The sequence below is a fragment of the Heptranchias perlo genome, unplaced genomic scaffold (assembly GCF_035084215.1).
Source record: "Heptranchias perlo isolate sHepPer1 unplaced genomic scaffold, sHepPer1.hap1 HAP1_SCAFFOLD_52, whole genome shotgun sequence".
NCBI lineage: Eukaryota > Metazoa > Chordata > Chondrichthyes > Hexanchiformes > Hexanchidae > Heptranchias > Heptranchias perlo.
Genome location: NW_027139537.1, coordinates 1,402,495 through 1,414,883, shown reverse-complemented (window position 1 = coordinate 1,414,883; position 12,389 = coordinate 1,402,495). Strand labels below are relative to the sequence as shown.

At 47.2% G+C, this 12,389-nt stretch overlaps 1 non-coding gene and 1 pseudogene across 1 annotated transcript; both read left to right on the top strand.

Annotated features, from left to right (window-relative positions):
• Positions 1 to 640: 640 nt before the first annotated feature.
• trnag-ucc (transfer RNA glycine (anticodon UCC)) lies at positions 641 to 712 on the top strand. The gene has a single exon. It is a non-coding gene; the product is annotated as a tRNA-Gly (tRNA).
• Positions 713 to 4,327: 3,615 nt separating this feature from the next.
• LOC137314528 (zinc finger protein 585A-like) overlaps positions 4,328 to 12,389 on the top strand; it is a 915,457-nt pseudogene continuing 907,395 nt past the window's right edge.

Genomic DNA, 12,389 nt, shown 5'->3' with positions numbered 1-12,389 from the left:
CCTTGGACAGAGCTTTACCGCCGGTTTTTCCTCTTCCAGACATTTCCACAATCTCACAAACACTTTCACAAAGAATGAAGAAATCCTCCCGCACTCGCCCTTCTGATACCTTCTGGAGGAGTACAGCGGGGGCAGTTGTGATGGGTCTCTCTCAGAGTGTTTACACTGCCCGCTCACCCTCACTGATATTCTATCTTTGAACTGCTGTAATATTGACCTTTAGTAATATTGCTGCTCCTCCTCCTTTCCCTATTTCCCTGTCCTTTCTAAAGATCTTATGGACTTGAATATTAAGCTGCCATTCCTGCCCAGTTGGTATTCAGGTCTCTGTAATGATTTAATGGAATTCTTTAACTTTACTCAATGGCTGATGTGAGCTGTGGTAAAATGTATTTCCAGCTGGTCAAGTATTGCAGGTATCGACTGTCTCTTCAGTCCGATATCAGGTGAAGAATTACTGGCTGGTGTGGAATTTCCATTGATTGGGGGTTGGTGAAATCTACTGGGCGGAAACAGGAACTGCAACAGAGCGAGAAAGGATCCGTCAGAAACCAGTGAAAATGAAGAACAAAATCCAACAGCCTGCAGTGTCTGGTCAGGATCTGATGTTTGGGGACTATTTTATTGTTAGTTATTTTCAGCGATGGTGGTATAGTGGTGAGCATAGCTGCCTTCCAAGTAGTTGACCCGGGTTCGATTCCCGGCTATCGCAATTAAGTGTTTTTATTAGTTTATTTCCATCAGAAACTCTGAAGTTTATAATCGAATTTGATGCAGTTCAGTTGGATATTGTTTCCAAAACATAATCGGGTGTCATTATAGTAAAATGTTTTCAACCTTCATTTCTTTTCCTTATAGAAGGAAAAGAGGAAAAACATACTGGAAATACTGAGTTGCCAAGGGTCCAATGAGAGTGAGGAAGGGAAATGATATGTTTGCCTTTATTGTTAGGGTGTTGGAATATCAGGGTAAGGAGGTCTTGCTGCAATTGTAGTATGAGGAAATATTGTGTAAAATTGGCCAATATTCGGTGGAGTTTAGAAGAATGAGAGGTGATCGCATTGGAATGTATAAAATTCTTAGACTCCTTGACAGGGTAGATGCTGAGAGTCTGATTCCCCTGGAGGGAGAGTCAAGAACTGGAGCTCATAGTCTCAAGATAAGGGGTCGGACATTTCGGACCGACATGAGGAAACATTTCTTTACTCAAAGGATTGTGAATCTTTGGAATTCTCTACACCCCAGAGGGCTGTGGATGCTCAGTCGTTGAGTTATATTCAAAGCTGAGATCGATAGATTTTTGGACTCTTGGGGAATCAAGGGATATGGGAATCGGACGGGAAAGTGGACTTGAGATCGAAGATCAGCCATGATCTTATTGAATGGCGGAGCAGGCTCGATGGGCCATATGGTCTATTCGGCATCTATTTCTTATGTAGAGAGTTTTATTTCCAAGTGTGCTGACGACAACAATTTAGGTAGCACAGTAAACATTGGAGATGGGAGCAGAAATTTGCAAAGGGACATTGATAGATTAAGTGAGTGGGTGAAACTGTGGCAGATGGAGTTCAACGTGGGGAACTGTGAGGTCATCCCTTTGGACCATAAAACGATAGATCAGTGTATTTTCTAAATGGCAAAAAGCTACGAACTGTCGGGGAGGAGAGAGATTTATGGGTCCAAGTACAGAAATCAATAAAAGTGATTACTAAATCACAAAAAAAATGTTAAAATGGAGATTACATTTTGATCTTTATCTCAAGGGAATTGGAATAAAAAGCAGTGGAAGTTATGTCATAGTTATACAGAGCTCTGGTTAGGCATCATTTAGAGTTCAGTGTTCAGTTCTGGGCACCGCACTCTCCATAATGGCTTGGAATTAGAAGGGGTTTTTCATTAAAGGAAACTCACTGAACTGCAGGGTTTTTGAAGAGTTACGCTCAGAAATGGGAGCGGAGCTCATTTCCTGCTTCACACTGTTACAACACATTGAGAAGAACAGCATCAATGAAGATAAAGGGAATGAAATGAAATGTGTCACACAGTTACATCTCGCTGCTCAGTCTGACCATTTTAGTCACTGCTTCCCTGCAGAGGGATTTGAAAATTTGAAGGAAAAGCGTTGGGTGAAAGATCCTTTTGCTTTCGAAAATCCTGAGTCAATAATGAGGCTAAACTTGATGCCTGAGCAAGAAAACGATCTGGTGCGACTCACCTGTGAGCACACTGAAAACACGCCACAAGTCATTCAGATTGTCATCTTTTTGGATCAGTGCTTTCAAAGAATATCCTCTGTTATGATTACTGTTCTGTTGCTGCCGTTCACAACAACCTACATGTGCGAACTGGGATTTTGGACTTTGACAAGGTTAAAAACAAGTGAAAGAAACTCAACAGCGCACCTGAGATGCGTGAAGCACTTTCATCCTGTGATCCAGATTGGAACGAGATCATGACCAACTGACAGACCCACCCCTCACATTAAGTCAGTGAAACTCAACCTGATCTTCTTTTACTGTATTTATACTGTATTTAAAATGTTTTTCAAGCAACGTCGATGTGTAATTTTAGTTATGACTTGAAGTGAATTGAAGAGCGAGCATGGACTGACCTTTATTGGGATTTGATGAAAACTCCAGTCTGAAGTTATTATTGTTTGGGGTCCCTGGGGGAAGTGTTTTTCATCCACTGGGTCACGAGAAAAATAGTTTGAGAAACTCTGTTCTACATTGTACGGTCAGTGTCTGTTCAGCAAACCCGCTCTGAATTCCTCAGTCTGTATTTCCAGAAACGGTTCTGTGGGCGACGCGCGCAACAGAACACTGACCCACAACCTACGACTAATGGCAGCCGGAGGGCCCACAATCCCCCGCGCCCCAGAAACCCCTCTATCTCTCCGAGGCGCTGATTTCTCCGGCCAGCGGCCGTTGCCGCGCCTGCGCATTGCGCCCCTTCGAATGGAGATAGACGGTATTCTACCCCGCGCGGCATTCGGGGTAATCTCATCCGCCATTGTAATGTCCTCTTGCTGATAATTCTCTGATGGGGTTTAGAAGGGCGAGGTTTATCCAATCAAAAACAAAATAATGCGGATGCTGGAAATGTGAAATATAAACAGAAAATTCTGCAAAGCAAGTGAGGCAGCGTCTGTGGAGAAAGAAACAGAGTTAACGCTTCAGGCTAGAGTTAAGATTTCGTCAGAACTGGAAGAAGTTAAAGTTTTAACAGTTTTTCAGCAAGTGGAGAGCCAGGGAAAGGGAGGGGGAGGGAAAGAACAAAAGGGAAGGTCTGTGATAGAGTTGAGGGCAGGAGTGATAAAGCGACAATAGGGATGATGGTGCAGGGGAAGGAGGGTGGTAATGGGTCAAGTAAAGAAACAAAAGATGGGTCGAGAGGAGCTTTAAATGGTTCCAGTCAGTTCGATGTGTGAAAGAGACTGTGAGCCGAAAGAAGTGCATTTGAAGCGGAGAGAGAGAGGGACACGCTGTGTAACCGGGCGCAAACACTCACCCACAGCCCAAACAAAATTTGTTTCCCACTTGTCGCAAAACAGAAGCCGCTGGCCGGAGAAATCAGCGCCTCGGAGAGATAGAGGGTTTTCTGGGGCGCGGGGGATTGTGGGCCCTCCGGCTGCCATCAGTCGTAGGTTGTGGGTCAGTGTTCTGTTGCGCGCGTCGCCCACAGAACCGTTTCTGATTATTTGATTTTAATTACTTTTGTTTCTAAATTGTATCATGCTTCTCCAATTGTATTTCCCAACTCAGGTTCAAGGCCTCCAAACCAACCCAAATGTTGGAGATGGTGTGATGGGTTTGGATTTCATCAGAGGGAGAAGGGTGAGTGTGTGGGACGAGGATTTACAGTCTGAGGGAATCAGCAGGAAGAATGTTCCATAGAAATTAGATTTGCCTGTTCTGAATTTCTATCCTGTATCCACAATGAGGACTTTTGTTATCTACTTTTACAGGGTATTACAAGGGGAGGATTTGAAGACAGGAAACTCAAACCAAACATGACATCAAGATCTGACAGTCACTCAATTCACCAGCACCTGAAGATCATCGGCCTTTGAACATAGAAGGAGAAATGTTCATCGGTTCTGTCCGTGGGAAAAGATTTCAAACATCAGTGTAACTGGAAAAGCACCGAGACACAAACCCGAGTGAGAGTGTTCCAGTGCGCTGACTGTGGAACGAGCTTTAACCAGTTACACAGTATGAAAACACATCACACCATTCACAGCGGGGAGAAACCAGACACGTGTTCTCTGTGCAGACGAGGCTTCAACTGATCGTCCAACCTGGAGAGACACAAGGACACCCGCACCATGGAGAAACCGTGGAAATGTAGGGACTGTGCGAAGGGATTCAGTTACCCATCCCAGCTGGAAACTCGACGCTGTCACACTGGGGAGAGGCCGTTCACCTGCTCCGTGTGTGGGAAGGGATTCACTCAGTCATCCCACCTGCTGAGTCACCAGCGAGTTCACACTGGGGAGTTCACGTGCACTGAGTGTGGGAAGGGATTCACTCAGTCATCCCACCTGCTGAGTCACCAGCGAGTTCACACTGGAGAGTTCACCTGCACTGAGTGTTGGAAGGGATTCACTCAGTCATGCCACCTGCTGTCACACCAACGTATTCACATTGGGGAGAGGCCGTTCACCTGCTCCGTGTGTGGGAAGGGATTCATTCAGTCATCCAAACTGCTGACACACCAGCGAATTCACACTGGGGAGAGGCCGTTCACCTGCTCCGTGTGTGGGAAGGGATTCACTCAGTCATCTCACCTCATTGAAAATCAACTTGTTCACATTGATAAGAAACGTTTTAAATGTTCTGTCTGTGAGAAGAGCTTTAAAAGAAAAAGTGACCTGCTGACACACCAACGTACTCACACTGGGTAGAGGCCGTTCAACTGTTCCGTGTGTGGGAAGGGATTCACTCGGTCATCCAACCTGCTGACACACCAGCGAATTCACACTGGGGAGGGGCCGTTCACCTGCTCTGTGTGTGGGAGCGGGTTCACTCAGTCATCTCACCTCATTGAACATCAACTTGTTCACATTGATAAGAGACCCCTGAAATGTTCTAACTCTGAGAAGAGCTTTTAAAGAACATGGGACCTGCTGAGACATGAACATACTCACACTGGGGAGAGGCCATTCACCTGCTCCATGTGTGGGATTGGATTCACCCGATCATCCCACCTGCAGTCACCAGCGAGTTCGCATGTGACTGCAGGTGTTGGATTCTGCTGTTATTACTGCTGTTATTGCTGCATCCAGGACTGAACCATGTTCATTCTGAGAGTTGGGGGTTTGTTTCTGATGTTAACGACCCCCTTCAACTGGGCTGGAGTTTAATATTCTGTAGAAGTGTCAAATAAATCAGCTTTCTTTTAAACACAGTGTTTCTAGTCCTTGATATCTCGATGATAAGAGAAACAGTTTGAGGACTTATGATGAAGTGAGTCGAATCCATCTTAGAACTGAGTTCCTCCACCTTTTTAAAAGATGGATCTACAAGATGACCAAGTCTGACAGGACAGAAAATTCTATTATATCACAGGGCCCACTTTAATCAGCCTGAGCAGATTTCCACTACCCTTGTGTGAAAAGGAGCTTCCTGATTTCAATCCTAGACACCCTAGCTGTAAATTTAAGGTTATGTCCTCTTGTTCTGGATTCCCCCACCAGAGAAAATGGTTTCTATTTCTACCATATCGAATGCAAACCAAATTTATGCAACCGGTCCTCATAAATGAACCCTTGAAGCCCCAGTATCATTCTGGTGAATCTGCACTGTCCCCCCTCCAAGGCCAATATATCCTTGGTGAGGATCAGTGCTCCAGATGGGCTCTGACCAAGGCTCTGTAGAACTGAAGCATCACTTCCTTCCCTTTGTATTCCAGCCCTGTAGATAAAGGTCATTAGTCTGTGATTGCTTTTTGTATCTGTGCACTAGCCTTCAGTGTTTTTTTGTACATGGACACCCAAATCCCTTTGCTCCTCCACCATTCCCAGTCTCTCACTTTAAGAAAATACTCCAATGTTTCCTTTTTATATCCAAATTGAATTATCTCACACTTCCCCACATTGAACTCCACCTGCCACAGTTTGTCCATTCACTTAAACTGTCACTTTGGAACTTCCTGCTCCAATCTACACCACCGACTGTGCCTCATAACTTAGTGTCATCTGGAAACTTGGACCTATAACTCTCTATTCCTTCATCCAAGTTATTGATAAACATGGTGAAAAGCTGAGGCCCCAGTACTGATCCCTGGGGACACCACTTGTCATATCCCCCCAATCAAAGAGCATTCCCTTTATCCCTACTATTTTCTCCGGCCTCCCAACCATTTCTAACCCGAATCACAAGGTCCCTTTCTTTTTATTTATTCTATTAATCTCTTGTGCTGAAACATATCAAATGCCTTCTGTAAGTCCATATAGATAACATCCAGAGGCACTCCCCTGCCCACCTTGTTAGTGACCTCATAAAATTTAAATAGATTGGTCAGACATGACCTGCCCTTCACAAATCCAAGTTGACTCTCTTTGACCAACTCATTTTATTCTCTCATGATAGATTTCAGTAAGTTCCCCACAATCGACGTTAAAATGACAGGTCTGTAATTTTCTGGTTTCTCCCTCCCTCCTTTCTGAAATAACGGAGTGACATTTTCAACATTCATATCCAAAGGCACAATTCCTGAGTCTAGAGAGCTTTGGGAAATTATGACTAATGCATCTGCAATTTCCCGAGCTGTTTCCTTAAATACACTGGGTGGAAACCATCAGGTCATGGAGATTTCATTCTTTGTTTGCAGTTATTTATTTATCTGACTGTGTATAACAGGACTGAGTGTCCCAGCATTGACTGTGTGTATAACAGGAATGAGTGTCCCAGCATTGACTGTGTGTAAAATAGGACTGAGTGTCCCAGCATTGACTGCGCATATAACAGGACTGAGTGTCCCAGCACTGACTGTGTGTATAACAGGACTGAGTGTCCCAGCATTGACTGTGTGTAAAATAGGACTGAGTGTCCAAGCACTGACTGTGTGCATAACGGGACTGAATGTCCCAGCACTGACTGTGTGTATAACAGGACTGAGTGTCCCAGCACTGACTGTGTATATAACGGGACTGAATGTCCCAGCACTGACTGTGTGTATAACAGGACTGAGTATCCCAGCACTGACTGTGTATGTAACGGGACTGAATGTCCCAGCACTGACTCTGTATGTAACAGGACTGAGTGTCCCAGCACTGACTGTGTGTTTTACAGGACTGAGTGTCCCAGCACTGACTGTGTGTTTTACAGGACTGAGTGTCCCAGCACTGAGTGTAGAGTGTACATTGGCTGCGGGAGGAAATATATGGGTGCGGTCGAATCCATGATTGGGTGGAGTGACATGGGGTTGTCTGTTGAGATTAAATCGGTTGGAGGAGGGTAGAGAGTCAGGGGTTGAGGGCCTTGGAGGCTTTAGAACACGAAGATGAGAATTTTAAAATCGAGGCATTGCCATACCGGGAGCCAATGTAGTAACACACGAACAGAACATGACACACACAGAGATCTCACAACAGAGCGTGGACGGTCTCAAAGACCACCTCCCTCCGAGGGTTGCGGTCCACCGTCCCGGGGTCGCGGCTCCTCCCTCTCGGGGTTGCGGAACCTCCATCGCGGGGTCTCGGTCCCACTGTCCCGGGAGTCGCGGTGCGACCATCCCGGGGTGGAGGCCCCTCGCTCCTGGGGTCGCTCTCTCGCCGTCCCGGGGATCAAGGTCCCTCCATCCAGGGGTCACGGTCCCTCCATCCTGGGGGTCACGGTCCCTCCATCCCGGGGTCTCCGTCCCTCCATCCCGGGGTCTGGGGCCCTCCGTCCTGGGGGTCACGGTACCTCCATTCTGGGGTCTCGGTCCTTCCATCCCGGGGTCTCGGTCTCTCTGTCCTGGAGGTCTCGGTCCCTCCATCCCAGGGGTCATGGCCCTTCCATCCCGGGGTCTCCATCCCTCCGTCCCGGGGGTCGCGGTCGTCCCTCCATCCTGGGGGTCACGGTCCCTCCATCCTGGGGTCGCGGTCCCTCCATCCCGGGGGTCACGGTCCCACCATCGCGGGGTCTCAGTCCCTCCGTCCCAGGAGCCACGGCCCTTCTTTCCCGGGGGTCACGGTCCCTCTATCCCGGGGGGTCACTGTCTCTCCATCCCGGGGTCACGGTCCCACCGTCCCGGGGTCTCAGTCCCTCTATCCCGTGGGTCATGGTCCTTCCATTCCGGGGTCTCATTCCTTCCGTCCCGGGGGTCTCAGTCCCTCCATCCCGGGGGGTCACGGTCCCTCCATTCCGGGGTCGTGGTCCCACTGTCCGGGGGTCTCAGTACCTCAGTCCCGGGGTTCTCAGTCCCTCCATCCGGGAGTACAAGTCCCACCGTCCCGGCGACTCAGTCCCTCCGTCCTGGGGGTCGCAGCCCCATTAACGCCGCTCAGCCTGGAGTCAGAGGAGCTGTAGCTCGGGCCGCCCTCACTGCGCCGTTCCCAGGCCCGGGGTCAAGTCCACTCCAGGGTGCGGACCTTCCCTGTGTCGGCCTCGCCCCCGCCCACAGCAGCGGCCGCCCACCTGCCAACCCGAGCCCGCCATCATCATCCTCCCGACGCCCGCCTGTTGCTGAGGGAATGTGGCACAGGGACCACGAGGCGCATGCGCGGCGTCCCTCGGGCCGGAGATGCACGTCCGCGTCGCGATGTCAGCGCGCAAATGTGAGCGATGGTGCCGCGTGTCACGTGATGGGAGGAGTCAGCCCAGGACGAAGGTGGGCGGAGGTGAGAGCTGTCAATCAAAGGGCCCGGAGTCAGCACTCACTGCGCACAGGGTTTGGAGAATTTGTTCAAAATATAAAAATAGAAATGTACAAAAAAATGAAAAAATTGCAAATGCAATAATCTGAATTAAAAACAGAAATGTCCAAACTCACATGAGGCTGATGGTCTGGGTCCTCCCGCCACTATTAGTCTTCTCCACCTGGGGCATAGGATGAGCAGAATGCTTGAATGCAACTTTCTTAATGCAGAGGGTGCTGCTGGCTGTATGGAATGGACCAGCGAGGGAGGCAGTGTGGACTGATTGTATCAGCAAATTCTAGAGAGTTGGCTAAGTACCTGATAGTGGTACCTTGGGATATGACAGCCTCGAAATTGGGATCTTTCTTTCATTCTTTACACTTGTGCATTTAGTTTTATTGATTGCTGTACCTGGACACCCGAACCCGTTTGCTCCACTACAGTCCCTAGTTGCTCACCATTTAGAAAATACTCCCTATTTCTCATCTGATGCCTGCAATAGATGCTATTGGTATAACATCCCACATCTTTACGATCCGGCTCTGTTTCCACTCTTTGGTGTCCAATAAGAACAGACAAAGTGAGACTGGAACTTTTAAAAAATATTTCAAAATATACTTTATTTCGTAAGATTCATGGATACACACAGTTCAATGTAAACATTACGATTCAAAACAAATACATTACACATCATACGTTTCCATTATTACAATTCAAAACACAGTACATATCTTGTAATACATGCTGTACAATACAAGGTGGGATAGCCTTAAACGGTTGCCTTTCCCCATAAAGCCTTTGTGTAAGCCGCACCTCGCTTCAGTGTGCACCTCAGCATGCAATACTGGACCTTGGAATGTGCCAGTGGCCAACACTTAGCCACGGACCGTTCCCTCGGCTGGAAGACCAGCAGGTTTTGGGGGAACAAACGGCCTCCTTGACCGAGTTGATGGTCTTCCAGCAGCAGTTAATATCTGTCTCGGTGTGCATCTTGGACAACTGCCCATACACCACAGCGTCCTGTATTACCGAGCTGTTGGGGATGAACTCCTCTTCGACTCTACGGTATAGGGGATGAGTCTCCGTGGAGAGGGATTATCACCTTTTACATGAATACAAGGATCCAATCTCCCACATTCATGTCAGTGTTTGGCAAACACTGTCTGAATGGCTTTCACACACCTGTCGAACCTTGGGGTCAGAGACGTGGGGGTAATTTCACCTTCACTGCTTGGACGGAGCAGAAATTAAAATCGGGCCGGTTCTATGAGAGGCGGGTGATCCGCTCTCCCAGATCAGCCCCAAGCAATGGTGAAAATGTCCCTCCACGTGTTGTGAACCGGTGGCGTTTGAGACAATGGACCAGCTTGTGGGCTTCGAAGATTGATACCAGGGCTTCGGTCAGGAAAGGTGTGGCCGATTTTAAGTATCCCCGCCTGGCGGAAATGGGGTGGTAGAGGCTAGTAAATGGTGTCAGTTCACTTACAGTCCCTTTATCGGTGACGTTCCTGCCTCCACCATCGTGGGTAGGGTCCTGAGAGGAGCGGCCGGACCTACGCCCTAGTATCAATCTTCGAAGCCCACAAGCTGGTCCATTGATTCAAACTGCATCGGTTCAAAACATGTGGAGGGAAATATTCTGGTCAGGTCACGTGTAATATGTAATTCAGAGTATTATGACGTACGTGGGACACCATTTAATGTTGGATACAAATGGGTGGATGAGCCGCCCTTTCGATGGGCATTGAGTGATCCAGAACACGGAGAAGTTTCTTTTTAACTCATAATTTGTTGAGCCAGGAGAAGCAGGAGAGCTTTCCCTTGGCCTGCTGCGGCCGTGCGAAATCTCCCGGCTCCTGATCGTCTCGGAAATGTATGAGGAGGTTTCCCTTAAAATCTGTGTAACCAGGTCCAGCCTCATGTCCCATTAATCTCGCTTCAGTTATTAAATATTGCTGTACAACAGCTCAGAGAGGAAACAATCTCCGGAACTCCCCACTGGAGTTTGAAAATACATTAATATTTTACCGGTTAGTAACGGTCCGGGTGTTGGTCCATTATTATTCTGTTCTGGTCAAAACAAATGTCCCAATGAACAGGACGCTGTCTGACCCTCACAGCTCACCATCAGTCCATCCCACCGGGCAGTGTGTGTGATGGGAAATAATCATCAACCGAAAAGGAGGATTTGATTTTATACATTTCAGGATTAAACATTTAATATTGAAATCATATTATTTCCAAACTAATAACAGCAAACCATTTCATGTTAGAATCACATCTTGTATCATTTCACAACACCGCATTTATCGGGTAAAATATAATTCCTGTCTGGTATTTCCAAATGTATTTCAAGTATTGGATTGATATCAGTTACTTTAGTGAACTCATTGATGTCAATGGATAGAAAATCAGGTGCGTTGAAAAATGGGCTCCTGATCCACTACCGCCTGACTTACGCCACCGACAAACATGAAAATCTACTCTAATTGACTTTTTATTTAATTTCGGATGAAAGGTCTTCAGATGGTTCTATGATTTAACTAATGTAACAATTAGATTGAGTGGGTATTTCACCGCGTTCTTCAGCTCCTCTCTGAATTTAGTCTGGGTCACAGCATAAATACACGTGTTGGTGCAGGAACTGAGAAGTTGAAGCATGAATCCGGCTGACTCAATGCCACTCTCCGTATCGTACTGGGCGTTTGTTACACGCAGAGAAGTAAAATAAAAAACGAATGTGCTCCATAACAATATAAAACTGCCTGATATACTGAAGAGTAAAATAATGGATTTCCTTCGGTTCTCCATCTCTGAATCCTTGTGATTCTCTCCATTGCTGCGGCCCCTGAGTTCCCGGCGGACTCTACTGGCCACTACAATGTGCCTGGCAGTGAGAACATTGAACAACAAAATCAGAATGAATGGAAGACAAGGCATTATCACAAGACTAAACAAGTCAAACACTGCCCATTCGGGTGAAGTGAAAAAGGTCGGTTTCAATACACAACCCCGGGGTACATTGTCCATTATATATTCCGGGTCAAACACAAAGTACCAGGGAATGTTTAGTAAACAGCTCAGCGCACTTACCACCCCGATAACAGCAGCTGCCGTTTTCTCAGTACAATATTTTGTTTTCAGCTTCTGACAACAAATGGCCACAAATCGATCAAAGGTGAAAGCTACTGTGAACCAGACAGAGGTCGCTGTGGCTGTTAAACTGAGCGTGAGAATGAGACGGCACACGGGGGTAATGGTCATGACTGAAACTGGGAAATAAATCTCACCAATCCGACTGAATACAACACCAGTGATAACGACCAGGAGATCGGCCACTGCCATTCCCACCAGGTAGCGACTGATACATTTGGAGAGACCGCACTTTCCTCGGGACAGGATCACAATCGCCATCAAGTTAACTGTAGGAGAAAGAGACAGAAGCAGAAAAATTACTGATCAGACCTGGAGGCAAAGTATCAGATTGACAGGATTTGGGGTGAAATTTCCAGCTTTGTTGCTGCAGCAAAGGGTGGAAACTGAT